Source organism: Dipodomys ordii, unplaced genomic scaffold (genome assembly GCF_000151885.1).
Source record: "Dipodomys ordii isolate 6190 unplaced genomic scaffold, Dord_2.0 Scaffold48, whole genome shotgun sequence".
Lineage (NCBI taxonomy): Eukaryota > Metazoa > Chordata > Mammalia > Rodentia > Heteromyidae > Dipodomys > Dipodomys ordii.
The window spans coordinates 8962451-8977504 of record NW_012267264.1 but is presented as its reverse complement, the minus strand read 5'-3'; positions in this window follow the sequence as shown (position 1 = coordinate 8977504).

Genomic DNA, 15054 nt, shown 5'->3' with positions numbered 1-15054 from the left:
GCTATCTTCAATCCCACAGATTCCATCTTCTACATGGTCTACCCTACTGTAGAGACTTTCTACTTTGTTTTTTAATTCCTTTCCTTCTAATTGGTCAGATTTGATGCCTTCAATTTCTTTGTTGGAGCTTTGTTTTAATTTTTTGTATATATTTTTATTGTAAAAATACTGTACAGAGGGGCTACAGTTACATGATCAAGGTAATGAGTCCATTTCCTGTAGAGCATTGTTACCTCCTCCTTTGTTTTTCCCCTACCATCCCTTCCCTCCCACCACCCCAACTCCTACCCACCTCCCCTCCAAAGTTATGAAGTTCATTTTCAACACAGTGTCTTCTACATCATAGTCTATGCAGGATTCACCTGGCAAAGGAGGCCAAGCCAGCATGGATTAAATACAGATAGCAGGATAGGTTTTAATCCATCAAAAAAATCTTTCAATATTTCTCAAAAATCCTTATTGCAAGGATCTTGCGAAATATGTCAGAAATGATTTATTATATATAAATTCCTCATTTCCAGCCTCTACATGGAGCTCTATTTACTGACCCTATTTTCCTCTCATTCACACTGGCCAACCTTAGCTGGGATCTGGTGGCTCACAGTGGTAATCCTAGCTATTCTGGGAGCTGAGATCTGAGGATTGAGATTTGAAGCCAGGCAGGAAAGTTTATGAGACTCTTATCTCCAAGACCTTGTATAGACTTCATTACCTCCTTGATTTGGTTTTCAGTGTTTACTGTTAAATCCCTTAGTTGAGTGGTTACATTTTCACTGGACTCCTTTCCCTTCTGTTGGAGTTCATTCACTTTTCCCTTTTGGACTCCATGGATTCCTCCAAGCAATTCCTCTATTAATCCTTGGTTAGCTTCAGCCCACTCATGCATCGCCCTATCACGCTCACACAGAGCCCTTTGTAGGCTTTCAATCTATTCATTCAACATGTTTATCAGTAATGTTTTAGAGCATTTTGAGAACTCTCCTCTAGATAATTCATTAACTGCTCTGTTGCCTATTTATCATGAATGGGAAATTAGATTCCTTGACTTGCCATTTTTCTCATGTTTCTATGGCTTGTTCTGCCCATTTGGGTATGAAAACAAAACCAATTCTGCATTAGAACACTATTTCAAGGCAAGAATCAACCCAGAGCCCTGTAGCTGCACAGTTTTTGACACAGTCAAAATGAGTACAGGTACAATCTAGTTCAACAACAAACAACTAGGTGTCAATGGACTAAGAAAATCAAAGAATCTTGTCAGGAGACAAGAGATAATAGGTATATGGAGAAATGTGAAGAGAAAATAGGATTAGAGCAATTTAGGGAGGAAAGGAAGAGAGGGAAGATAACTAAGACCTAAATTCAGAGAGAGGAAAAAGAGAAAAAGAAAGGAGAAGAAACAAAAAGGAAAAGGAAAAGGAAAAATAAATGAAAAATGAAAAGCTTAAAGTGTTATATGAGTATAAAGAAATAATAATACAGTTAACGGAACTAAGGTTGAGAAATTGTGAAACAAGTAATAGATGTCCAAATAAAGGATGCACACAATGAAGAATAAGGCCTAATAATCAAAAAGGGGTACATGTCTGGAGATGAACAGAACAGCAACTAAGTAGAGCAAAAAAAGAAAAAGGACCAAAAGGGAATAGGGAAAAGGGAAAAAAAGAAAAATAATGAAAAAAGTAGAAAAAATTTAAAAAATTAAGTAGAATAAAGAATTGTTTGATTTATTTGGGGGATCTTGTGTCTTCCCTGTGTCCACTTCCAGTCTCTTGGTGGAGTCTCTGATTTGTTTATGGTGTTTGGTTTTCCTGTGGCTTAGTTTGTTTCTTTTTTTGGGGGAGGGGGTTGGGAGGGTCCGGTCATGGGCCTGAACTCGGCCTGGGTGCTGTCCGTCAGCTCTTCACCTCAAGGCTAGTACTCTAACACTTGAGCCACAGCACCACTTCCGGCTTTGTTTCCCTGCTTATGTGGTGCTGAGGAATCGAACTCAGGGCCTCATGCATGCAAGGCAAGCGCTTTACCACTGAGCCACCTTCCCAGCCCTAGTTTGTATCTTAAATCAGTTTGTGCAGGCAGAGCAAAGCTGTGCCTTACTGGCACAGGGACTTTGTGATCCTCCTCCCATACTAGTTCAGTGGGAGGGAAATCTGCTGCCTGTGTTACTTAAGAGATAGTGTTTCCTTTAGCTTGGAGTCACTGAAGGGAGCTTGAATGTGGGTGAGGTTATGGCCTGTCAGCATTCAGTGGCTTTCCCCTGAAGGACTAGCTCCTGAGGCACTTTTTTGACCCAGCCTGCAGCCACTCTGAGGATTTCTGCCATACCCGGTTTTGAATTTTTTTTCTTTTAACCTTCTGCAGCTGGGAGAGCTGACCATGCTGCAGAGGGGCAGGGCCACCTCTGGCTCTGTTTACCCAGTGAAGAAAGTCACCCTTCCTGGGCAGAGCTTCCTCAGCCTGGGGAGGGCAAATTTTCCCTGGGTGGAGCTGAGTCCTGCTGGTCACCTTCCTTTTCCCTATTCAAAAATGGCTTGTCAGTGTCTGCTTCTAAGTCCTGAGTTACGGGCTAGCTGCTCTGGCCGGGTCTTTGCCAGTATTAAAGATGGCATTCTTCTCTGGTGGTGGGGGAGGGGCTACCTTCCAAACACTGTTCTGTGAGAGCAGTGAGAAGGTCTTGTGGGGTAGAGTTCTGCTTGTCAGTTGGCATTGGTGAGTACAGGCTTTTCTCACTGTGTCTCTGGTGCTTTTGTCCCAGGCTCTGATGCTATGGTGGCAGCTGCAGTCACCACCGCTGCCAATGCTGCCACCGTGGTCACCCGCAAGTGCTTGAATCTGTCTCCTTAAACAAGCAACCTAAATTTTTCCTCTCTGGCCAAACTCTCTCTATTATGATGGCCACTTGGTGTGACTCTCTAGCCTTGGATTTTTCCATGGAACCTGAAACTGGTTTCTTCGCAAGAGTTCAGTTAGCTCCCAGTTACTCTTCTGCCATCTTCCTCCGTCCTCTCCACAAATTATTTCTTTCTGAAACTTTGTTTTGTTTTTAACTGACAAATAACTGTGCATATTTATGGGGTGTAGGTGATGTTTGAAACATAGATATTTTTGAATAGTCAAATTAGATGATTAGCAAAGCCATCATTTCAAATATTAATCATTTGAAGAATACATTTAAAGTCTTCTCTTAGCTATTTTGACACAGTAATTGTTGGTCTGCGCTATGAAGTCAATATGTTTTTAGTTCCTATAAAAGCTACAGTTTTGATCTTAAGTATCCTTGAAAAACCATGTGTAAAAGTTTTGTTTTCATCTTAGTACATTCTGTTTTCGTCTTAGTACATTTGGGAGACGATGGAAACTTTAATAGATGGGGCCGATAGGGAGGTTTTTAGGTCACTGGGGAATATATACCCTCCTAGGAAAGAATAATATCCCAATTCCTTTCTCTTCTTTCTCTTTTCCTTCCCAGCCTCAAAGTAAGTGGCCTTTCTTCCTTCCTTCCTTCCTTCCTTCCTTCCTTCCTTCCTTCTTTCTTTCTTTCTTTCTTTCTTTCTTTTTCTTTCTTTCTTCCTTTATTTTTTATTACTGTGAAAATACCATACAGAGAAGTTACAATTACATGGGCAAGATAGTCAGTACATTTCTTATCAAGCATTGTTGCCTCTTTCTTTGTGTAAGTGGGTTTTCTTTACTTCACACTCCTTCCATAATGTACTGCCTCAATACAGGTCCAAAAAAAAAGGGACAAATAAGCAGACTTTCTAAAACTACGAACCAAAATAAATCCGTTTTCCTTATAAGCTGGTATATCACAAGTATTCATTACAGCGAGGGAAAGCTAACTAATACAATTTATAAGTGAGATCAAATATATTTAGTTCTCTGTGACTAGATTATTTAAATTAGTATAATGTTCACTAGTTCGACTATGTTGCCAAGACTTTTTAAGGCTGAGTAAAATTCTGTTGTACATATATACTCTTTGACTTACTATGGCATTGCATCCTGATGGACATATTATAAGCTGAAAATACCATAGCCAAATGTGAATTTACTACATGTACCCTACCAAACATTATAGCTTAGCAAGACAGTGCACTGTAGGGTATTAATTGTTCACTTGATAATCATGTCTCTGGCTGCAACATAAACACACTGTCACAGCCTAGCATCATAAGAGCACATCGGGATTCATATTGCTAGCTCAAGAAAAATAAAAATTTAAAGTCTGATTTCCACTGAATGTGCATTGCTTTAGTACCATTCTAAGTGAGTGATGGGGGGGCATCTGTATATAAGCCATCATTTTTAAAATCCTTTTATCCATTGACGGACGCAAGAATTCAGATATCTTCTCATGGTATCTTACGTTGCAGTACTTTTTTCAATTTTGGCTTATGAACTCAGGTTTCATAAAACAGATCTTATGAGAATCTTTCTCTACTTGGTTGAACATGTGATCTTCAAGGAGTCTTTGTTCTTATACCTGCTAAGCTCTACAATCTAGAAATTTATTTTTTAATAGTTAATTTCTTGGGTAGGCAATTTCCAGAACCTACAAGAATGCTTATTCTGACATCAAACTTAGGTGAGGAGTGATTGGTATCTGTAAATAGATACAATAGCTCTTGGGGGAAAAAAGGACATATTTCTTCTTTAAAAAATGCTTAAATTAATTTTTAATTATTAAAAAAATATATTATTGAAGGGGTAACAATGCTCAACAAGAAATGTACTCATTGGGGCGGGGAAGCTGGCTCTGTGGTAGAGCGCTTGCCTTGCATGTATGAGGCCCTGGGTTCGATTCCTCAGCACCACATAAGCAAAAAGAAAAAAGCTGGAAGTGGTGCTGTGGCTCAAGTGGTAGAGCACTAGCCTTGAGCTGAAGAGCTGAGGGACAGTGCCCAAACCCAGAGTTCAGGCCCCATGACCGGACCCCCCCCCAAAAAAGAAATGTACTCATACTTTATTCGTGTAACTTTAACCCCTCTATACAACAAAATAAAATAAAATAAAAATATTTTATTTTAGAGGTGACATACATACACAAGGGTCACAGTTTCATCAGTCAGGTAATGAGCACAAGTCTTTTTGAACCATGTCTCCCCTTCCCTTTCTCTCTCCCAGTTTTTCCCCTGCCATTCCCACCTATAAGTTATACAGTTTATTTTCCACATAGTGTGTACTACTGTTGTATTTGCTCACCCTTTGTTCCGCCTTTTTTGTGCCCCTTCTAATCCTCCCAAAGACAAACACACTAACAAACAAGACAAAAGGAAAAGAAAACAGAAACAACAACACTAGCAACTAAAAAAATTCTCATTTCCTTTTCTGGCCTTTATTACATAAAATATTATTTTATATGATCATGTGCACATAACTATTGATCCTTTGTGATCTGCTCCTATGTATATCCTCCTTTGGCCTCAATATGTGAATGTTTAGAGACCTATATAATTTATAATGTCCCAGTATGTGTATATTTTTTTTAATCATTCAGTGTGTTTACTTGTAGATTTATAGGCACATGCTAGCTATCACAAATGAGGGAAATCATGCAGCCTATGTTTCTTTAGATCTGGCTTATTTTGCTTAATGTCATTGTTTCCCATTTTATTAAATGGTACAATAGAATTCTTTCTGATGGATGAGTAGAATTCTATTGTGTATATATATACCACATTTTCTTGATCCATTTTTCCACTGAGGGGCATCAAGGTTGGTTCCATATCTTGGTTAAACAATTCTGCAAAGAACATGTTTGTATTGTTCACTTTAGTGTGCTGTTGTTTGTGTGCTATTAAATGCCCATGAGTGTAATTGTGTGCTAAATGGGAAACCTATGTTTAGTCTTTAGAGGAACCTCCATACTGATTTCCAAAGTGATTGAACAAGTTTACATTCTCATCAATAGTGTAGTAGCATTTCCTTTTGGTCACATCTCTGCCAGTATCTGTTATTGTTAGTTTTCTTGATAATGGCCATTCTAACTGAAGATGGAATCTTAACGTTATTTTGACTTGCATTTAATTTATGGTGAAAGGTATTGAACATTTCTTTATGTGTCTATTGGCAATTCTTCTTCCTCTCACAAGTCTCTCTTTAAGTCTTTAGCCCACTTATTGGTTGGGTTATTTACTATTCAAGGGTTAATTTTGGGTTGTTTAATTTTTTGATCTCTAAGTATATTTTAGATATGAGACCCTTGTCTGATGTGTAGCTGGTAAAAATCTTCTCTCATTCTGTAGGCTTTTTATTTATCTTGTTAGCTATGTCTTTTAACATGCAGATCCTCTTCAGTTTGATGTAATTCAGTTACCCAGTCATTCTTTGATTTGTTGTAATTCTGGATCTTTACTTAGAAAGTTTTAACCCAGGCCTAAAAGACCTAGTGTTTCCCTTACCCGTTGCTATAATATTTTCACTATATCTGGCCTTACACTGAAGTCTTTGATCCATTTAGAATTGATTCTTATGCAGCATGATATATAAGGATCTTGCTTCAGTTTTCTGCATATGGATAGCCAATTTTGCCAGCACCATTTGTTTAAGAGGCAGTCTTTCTTCCAACCTGTGTTTTTGGTTACCTTATCAAATATTAGGTGGCTATATGGTTGTGGGATTATTTATGGGTCTTCTATTCTGTTTAATTTATCCTTGAGCCTATTCTTGTGCCAGTACCAAGCTGATTTTATTACTATGGCTTTGTAATGAAGTCTGAAGATTGCTATTAATATTCTTCCACCACTGTTCTTGCTAAGGATTGCTTTTTGCTGTAATTATTCCATATGAATTTTAGAATTGTTTTCTCTGTTTTTATGAAGAAAAGTGTTGTGATTTTGATGATATTGCTTTGAATTTGTAAATTACATGGGGATGTATTTTTTTGGGGGGGCCTGAACTCTGGGCCTGGGCACTGTCCCTCAGCTCTTCAGCTCAAGGCTAGCACTCTACCACTTGAGCCACAGTACCACTTCCAGCTTTTTTCTTTTTTGCTTATATGGTGCTGAGGAATCGAACCCAGGGCCTCATGCATGCAAGGCAAGCGCTCTGCCACTGAGCCACCTTCCCAGCCCCATGGGGATGTATTTTTTATGATGTTAATTCTTCCCATCCAGGAGCATGGGAAGTTTGTCCATTTCCTTAAATCTTCTTCAATTTTGTTTTTTCATATTTTCAAAGTTTTCACAGTAGAGGTCCTTCAGATCTTTGGTTAAGTTAATTCCTAGGGTTGTTTTAGTTTTTTTTTTTTTAAGGGGCTATTACAAATGGAGCTGCTTTCCTGATTTCAGTCTAGTTCTTCTCATTGCTGGCATACAGAAAATCTACTGGTTTCTGTGGAGTTTATATACTGCTACTTTGGCAATGTTTCAGATCAACTCAAGTAGCTTAGGTAAGGAATCTATCGGATTCTTAAGTGAAGGATCATGTCTTCTGTAAAGAGGGATAGCTTTACTTCTTATTTTCCTATTTGGATCCCTTTATGATTTTCTCTTGCCTTATTGCTCTTTCTAGGAATTCCAGTCCTATGTGAAGAGGAATAGAGAAAATGACATCCTTATCTGTTTCTTGATTTTAGAGGGAATGTTTGTAACTTTTCACTATTAAGTATAATGCTGGCTGTAGGTTTGTTATATATAACTTTTATTATATTGAGGAATGTTTCATGGATTCCTAGCTTCTCCAGAGGTTTTTTATCATAAAGGGATGTTGAATCTTGCCAAATGCTTTTTCTGCATCTACTGAGATGATCATGTGGTTCTCATCCTTGCTTCTGTTGATGTGTCAAATTGCATTAATCGACTTGTATATAGTGAAACAGGTTTGCGCCCCTGGAATGAATCCAATTTTATGATAGTGCATGATTTTTTTGTTGGTTATTGAATTCAGTTGACCAGAATTTTATTGAGAAGTTTGGCATACATGTTAATCAAAGAGATGGGTCTATACTTGTCTTTCTTTCATGATTTCTTATCTGGTACTGCGATGAGTGTTATGCTGGCTTCATAGAATGTATTTGGTAGTGATCTTTCCCTTTCTATTTTATTGACGAGTTGGCAAAGTATGGGAGTCAGTTCCCCTTTGAAGACCTTAAAGAATTTGCGAATCCATCTGGTCCTGTGCTTTTCTTGGATGGGAGATCCTTTATTGCTATTTAACTTTCATTATTTGTTATGGGTCTATTTAGTTAGGTTAAATATTCTTGGCTCCATTTGGGTATATCAGTGTTCTCTATGAATGCTTCCTTTTCTCCAAAATTCTTCAATTTGTAAATATAAAGGTTTGCAAAGTATTCCCTGATAATATTCTGGATCTTACATATTTCTATTGTGATGTTCCCATTTTTATCTCTAATTTTATTAATTTCAGTATGTTTCTTCTTTTTTTAGTCAAATTTGCTAAGGGTCTGTCAATTTTGCTGATTGTTTTCAAAGAACCAATTCTTTGTTTCATTAATTCTTTCTATGCTTTTTAATTTTCTAGTTTGTTTATTTCTGACTTAATTTTTTTAAATCGGTTGTAGGGCCTGAACTCCGGGCCTGGGCTCTGTCTTTCAGCTCTTCAGCTCAAGGCTAGCACTCTACCACTTGAGCCACAGAGCCACTTCCGGGTTTTTCTGTTTATGTGGTGCTGAGGAATCAAACCCAGGGCCTCATGCATGTGAGGCAAGCACTCTACCACTGAGCCACCTTCCCAGCCCTCTGATTTAATTCTAATTATTTTTTTCCATGTACTCATTTGTGGTAAGGCTTGTTCCTATTTTTCAAAAAGCTTTAGATGCATCACTAAAGTGTTGATTTGAGTTTTCTCCAATTTTTGATTTAAGTACTCAGAGCTATAAATTTTCCTCTGAGTACTGCCTTTGCTGTGGCCCACAGGAGAAGGTATTGTGTGCATTCATTTTAATTAAATTCCATAAATATTTGAATTTCTCTTCTAATCTCCTCAATGGCCAACTGATCATTTAACAATATGTTGTTAGTATCCATGCATTAGAGGTTTCTGTCATGGCTTTTGCTGTTGAACCCTAATTTTATTCCACTGTGGTCTGAGAGGATGCAAGGAATAATTTCAATTTTTTTGAATTTGCAAAGATTGGATTTGTGATCTATTTTGGAGAATGTGCCATTGGTTGTTGAAAAGAATGTGCATTATGATGCTGTTGGGTGATATAATCTATAGATGTTTGTTAAGTCTAGTTGGTCAATTCAATTTATTTAGGTCTGAGTTTGCTGAGTTTTTGCCTGGATGACCAATACAGAGGTGACAATGATTTGTTGAACTTACCAACAATTAATGGTTTGGATCTATGTGTACTTCAAGTTCAAGTAGTATGTGCTTGATGAAGTTGAATGTTCCAGCATTATTTGTGTAAATGTTTAGAATTGTCATATCCTCCTGTAGGAGAGTTCCCTTTATTAGTATGTAAAGACTTCTTTGTCTCTCTTTTACTAATTTTAATTTGAAGACTATTTTATGTGATAATCGGATTGCTATTCTGTCCTGTTTATTGAGGCCATTGCTTGAAAGATTTTATTCCAACCTCTTACTTTGAGAATGTGTCTGCTTTTGTCAGCAAGATGTGTCTCTTGTAAACAACAGTTGGATGGGTCTTGTTTATCTGATCCACTATTTACTGTCTTTTAATTGGAGACTTAAGTCCATTGATATTGAGGATAGGACTCAGAGGTATCTGGTAATGCCTGCCATGGAATTTACCTTCTTAGGGGCTGTGACTCCTCTATTCTTTCTATATTTATCTGGTTCTCTGGTAAGGAGCATTTTCTCTGCCAATATCATATTCTTGTTGATTTTCTGTATGAAGGACATCTTTAAGTATCTTCTGAAGTGCTGGTTTGGTGAGGATAAATTGTTTCAATTTTTCTTTGTTATAGGATGTTTTAATGTATCCTTCAGTTATGTAGGAGAGCTTTGTTGGGTGCAGTATTCTGAGTTGTTAATTGCTTGATTTTAGAGTTTGGAATACATCTTGCCAGGATTTCCTTGCTTTTATGGTTTCAGTTGAGAAATATTCAGTTATTCTGACAGATTTTCCTTTGTAAGTCAATCTTTTCTCTCTGGCAGCTTTAGGAATCCTTTCCTTTGTTGATCCTCTGTGGATTATAATTTGGCAGTATGATGGTCTTTTCTGGTCTGGTCTGTTGGGTATCCTAAAGGCTTCTTGTATCTGAATGGGCCTTTCTTTTAGGTTATTTGGGAAATTGGCTGCTAGAATGCTGTGGAGTATGTTTCTTCTCCCCTTGGTTGTTTGCTCTTCTCTTTCTTCAATACTATCAGCCCCAATTAGTGTCTTTGAATTAACCCTGAATTTCTTGCATGTTCCTTTCTTATCTCCTGGATTTGTTGTGTAAAATTATGTTCTTTCACTCAATTATATCAGCTCTTTCTTCTAGTCCCAAGACTGTCTTCCACATCATTTAATCTGCCAAAGAGATTTTCTGCTTTCTGTTTATTTCTGTTTGGTCATTTCTGCGGGCTTCTACCTATTTTGAAATCTTGTGTTTTGGATTTCTAAGAACCTCTCTATACCACTAATTTGTTTGTTTGTATTTTCCTTAATCTCCTTTAACTGGGTGACTGTTTTTTCATTGGAGGCCTTTTCCATCTCTTGAAGTTTATTCAGGACATATTTCTTTAATCATTTTACAGCAAACTATACACCACAACATTTTAACTAACAAAGTACCATATGTGTAACAGTGGTCATATAAGATTATATTAACTACTGACACAATAGCCATGTCAATTTGCATACACTATGTGATATTTGTATAATTACAAAATTGCCAAATGACACTTTTCTCAGGCTATATCTCTACTCTTAAGCTATTTGTTTGCAGCAGCTCTTCCTTTGATTCCTTATGCTTGTATCAGATGTTTCCTTTTATGAGTCTATGGTCATTTGGAGTCACTGTTTTTAATGGGGAAAAGGATGAGATGCTGTATCCTAACTCTAATTCCCAATGTCACAAAATCCACAAGCTATTTTTTATACCAACATTATCTTTAAAATCTACACTTCTGGATAGTAAATTTATCAAGTTATCACTCAGACACTAATACTTGAGTTTTGGCACCCCAGTACACACAAGGCTCTGGGCTCTAATCCTTAACCAGATAAAAGAGAATAAAATTTAATAACATCCAGGAATTCCAAAGGAAATTTTAGAAGATAAAGTCTTAATATCAGATAGTATTGGTAAGGTGAGAATTTTAGAACCCATTAAAGACAATAAAATGACACAGGGTGAGTTGTTATTCTTCTGGGGTGTCAACACAATCTACCTGCAGGTCTGATTCTGCTTTAGTTGCTATAAGGAAAATTGCTCTGTGTCCAAGAAGTTAAACAAAATTGCTTTTGGACATCATTTCACTTTATATATTGCTCCAAAAGAATGAATCACATTCTAGGCAGGATTAAACTCCCTTGATTCTACTTACTTATTTACTTATTTAAAGGACCACCTTCTTCATGATCTCATATTGCTTAGCAGTATTCTCACAAAGTAAAATGAGTATCTGAAGGCAGGGTTTTTAAAATCATGAATAAACATGAGTATCAATCTGTTCCATATTCTTTGAGATAATTGTAATCAAAATTCTCCACTCTCTTCCTAGATCCCTCAATTAAGATTCCATGTAGATATAGAGTCTTTCTCTGGCTCTCACTAGTCTCCTCAGATATTCATGCAAGAACTGGTCCTTGGTTGTTTTACTTTCAGATGAGATTTTCTCTTTACTAATTTGGCTACCATCAGAAATAATCCCAACCACAGGTTAGACTAAGTGAGGAGCCAATTGAAGGGCAATTGGAAGTCAAGGCTGACTGTTTCTAGATCAGAACATAGGGGAGGAATTACCTATTGTGCCTAGAAATACTGTCCAATCATCCAAATACACATATCTTCCTAGTTTGACCATCTACACTTCATATCAAACAAGGTGAAATATTATTTCTAATGAAGGTCAGTATCATACTTATATATACTATGTACCTTTATACTATTTTAAAATATATTATTAAATCTGAATACAATTCTGACAAATATTCATTGGGCATTGTTGCTAGGAAAATTTCACCTTTCATTAGTGTAATATTCAATTAGGCAATACTCAAGAACAGTATTTTTAAAAATTACCAACATATTCACTTGTGGAATGAAGCATTAGAAAGGAGTTCAGGAAAAAGACTTAAACTATTATGACCCAGACCATGCTTAAGTTGATAACATGTTTTAGAACCATCTTCCACTGTGGGTCAAATTTCCACATGGCAGAGTAAATAGATTTCTCATATCCGGAAATGTTATATTCTTTTTTAGGAGTGTCTCAAAGCTATTTGAGTTTAAAATATGTAGCTAAAAGTCACTTCCTTATGTCATTGGAAATATAACCATGGGGACTTGATTTCCCCTGGGCCTCTTCCTGTACTCTTCTTTCTTTGTTCTCTAGATGTCATGATGTGAACTGTTATGCTCTATCACGTCTTCTGTGCCATGATGGACTGAGACTCTAGCCAAATAAATAAATCTCCTCTTGCAAAGGAAAAAGTGTCACTTCTGGATTGTGCTTTGTTAAACTGCATTAACGTATGATTTGCTGTCTGGATTTCCTATAAATCTAGTTTAAAATCATAGAAATCCTTTGGCAGTCACTTTTGGATTCAGTCTGTGCCTTTTAGAAACATATGAACCCTTTATGATCAAGGAAAATTACTAAACCTCTGAAACTAGTTTTAGGTTAAAAAAAAGGATAATTACATTCATCTACACATAATTCAAAGCACTAAGTGCAATTATATATGTGAAGTTGTACAATAAACAGACAAGTGATAGGTACCAGTTCTCCCAAATGCGCCAGGCAAGGGCATGTCTACCTTGGTCCTGCTGAACCTTTTGGAGGTAGCACAGTGTGTTGATTCATAGGGGATGCTCAGTACAGACTCTAAATGGATAATAACTGTTCTTCTCCAATGGTGAATCAGTGAGTCTTGCTTACTTCACAGTTCAAATTACACAGTTTCTTTTGTTTTCTCATGAATAAAGCATGGAGGTTGGAATAAATGATCTTCAAATGGCTTTAAAATGTGACAATCTGTGATTCCAGGAATCCTCTTTATCAGAATCCTGGAAAGGCCATGTGACTTCATTGCTCTGAAGTGTCATATCCACATGATAAAACAACATAGGGTCCTATAATAATCTTCCTACACTGCTCAAAGCAGAGAAACCATATTGACTCAATCACCCCTGTAGTTTAGAAAATAAAAGTTTAAAGAAATATGCCAATGAAGCCAGGTGCTGGTGGCTCACGCCTGTAATCTTAGCTACTCAGGAGACTGAGATCTGAGGATCACGGTTCAAAGTCAGTCCTGGCAGGAAAGTCCATGAGATTCTTATCTCCAATTAATCACCAGGAAACTGGAGGCGGTGCTGTAGCTCAAGTGGTAGAGTGCTTGCCTTGAGCTGAAGAGCTGAGAGACAGCACCCAGGCCCAGGGTTCAAGCCCCATGACCAACAAAAAAAAAAAAAAAAGAAAAAAAAAACAGGAAAAAAAGAAATATGCCAATAGAGGAAAGAATTCAAATTCATTTGTATAGACAGTCTGCTGAGTAATTCTTATTCCAATTACTAAACCCTGTAGAAGAGGAAAATTTCTCATCTGTGAATCATGAGTCTAATAAAATCTCTAAGGGCTGGTGTAAATAGTTTTAAAACACTAGTGCTTATTATTTCATGAGAGTTGTTGAGAAGATAAGGCATTGTTTATAGTTACAGCAATATATAGGAAAATTAAACCTGCACTCCCTTCTCTTTCTCCTCATATTCTTAGTCTGGGAATATTTGTCTTGATTAAGCATGATTCCATCATGACGACTCAGAGTTCAAGGCCTTCATTACTATGGGAGAATAATGATCAAGATGCCAAAGTTTCTATGGGTGGGTGGACTTGAGGAGGCTCCAATTCAGATTTAGTTGTCTGTATTTCCTGATATTGGTTTGGCTGGTGAGCGACCTCCACCTGTAACCTGAAGCCCCTAAACACTTACAGATGGGTTTGTGAAGCTTTCTAGTGTCAGTTATTGTGAGCAATCAGCTGAATGTATACTAGAGACATCTTTGTCATTTAATTATGTGAATTGGGTTTATGGGCAGTAATGTGATTCCTCTCCTCTGTGGAACTTAAGAAAGCCTGGGATGCTATTAAAATCTGAATGGGTGGACTGCCTGGGGAATTCCAGAGCCTGTGACTCAATTATAGGGGCTTTCACAGGCCAGTCACTACTCAGAAATGACAAAATCAGGATGAGTCCAAACATAGTCCAACATATCAAGCTGGTGCACATTGATTAGATTATAATCATGCTAGCTCTAGGTAACACCATGTTTACAAACCAATTGAGCAAATCGCATGTTATTTATTCACTCGCATAGATACTGTCTGCTCTTCACTTCTTTGGGCAGAATAAAATAAAAACTTATCCCATGAAAATTTGTCAAGTCAAAGAAGAAAGGCCTTTGGATTCCTTTTATAAGTCAGCTGTCATCTGTCCCTAGATCTTCAGCCATCATGGTGGGAGAGAGATTTTTATGTTATCCATCACACAGGCTACTCCTCTGCTCACTCTACCACTGCTTCCCTTTCCCTATTCCTGCTATTCCTTTCCCTTGTCCTGTTGGTTTCTCTGGGCTGCACTTGGATTTCTTCACTGGACTAAAAATCACTGACATGAGGCAATAGATAGGAGCAACAGACATTGTGGCCTTAAACTGGAACTTCTTAATGTCACTAGAAACTCAGGCTTTCTCTGTTTTGTCTCTTCTTTATTATTACTATTCTTTCTGACTGTCAATGTTACTCCACTATCTGACACAGAATTATAACAACCTCACTCCTCCACCTTCCAGGCTATGTTTTGGGGATTTTATTGTTGTTAGTGTTTTTTCTTTCCCTCTACTGAGTGTTGTGAAACCCAGGAATTCCTAAGAATTCTGTTCCCAGTTTCTAAAACCGCATTATTATTTCTCCTTT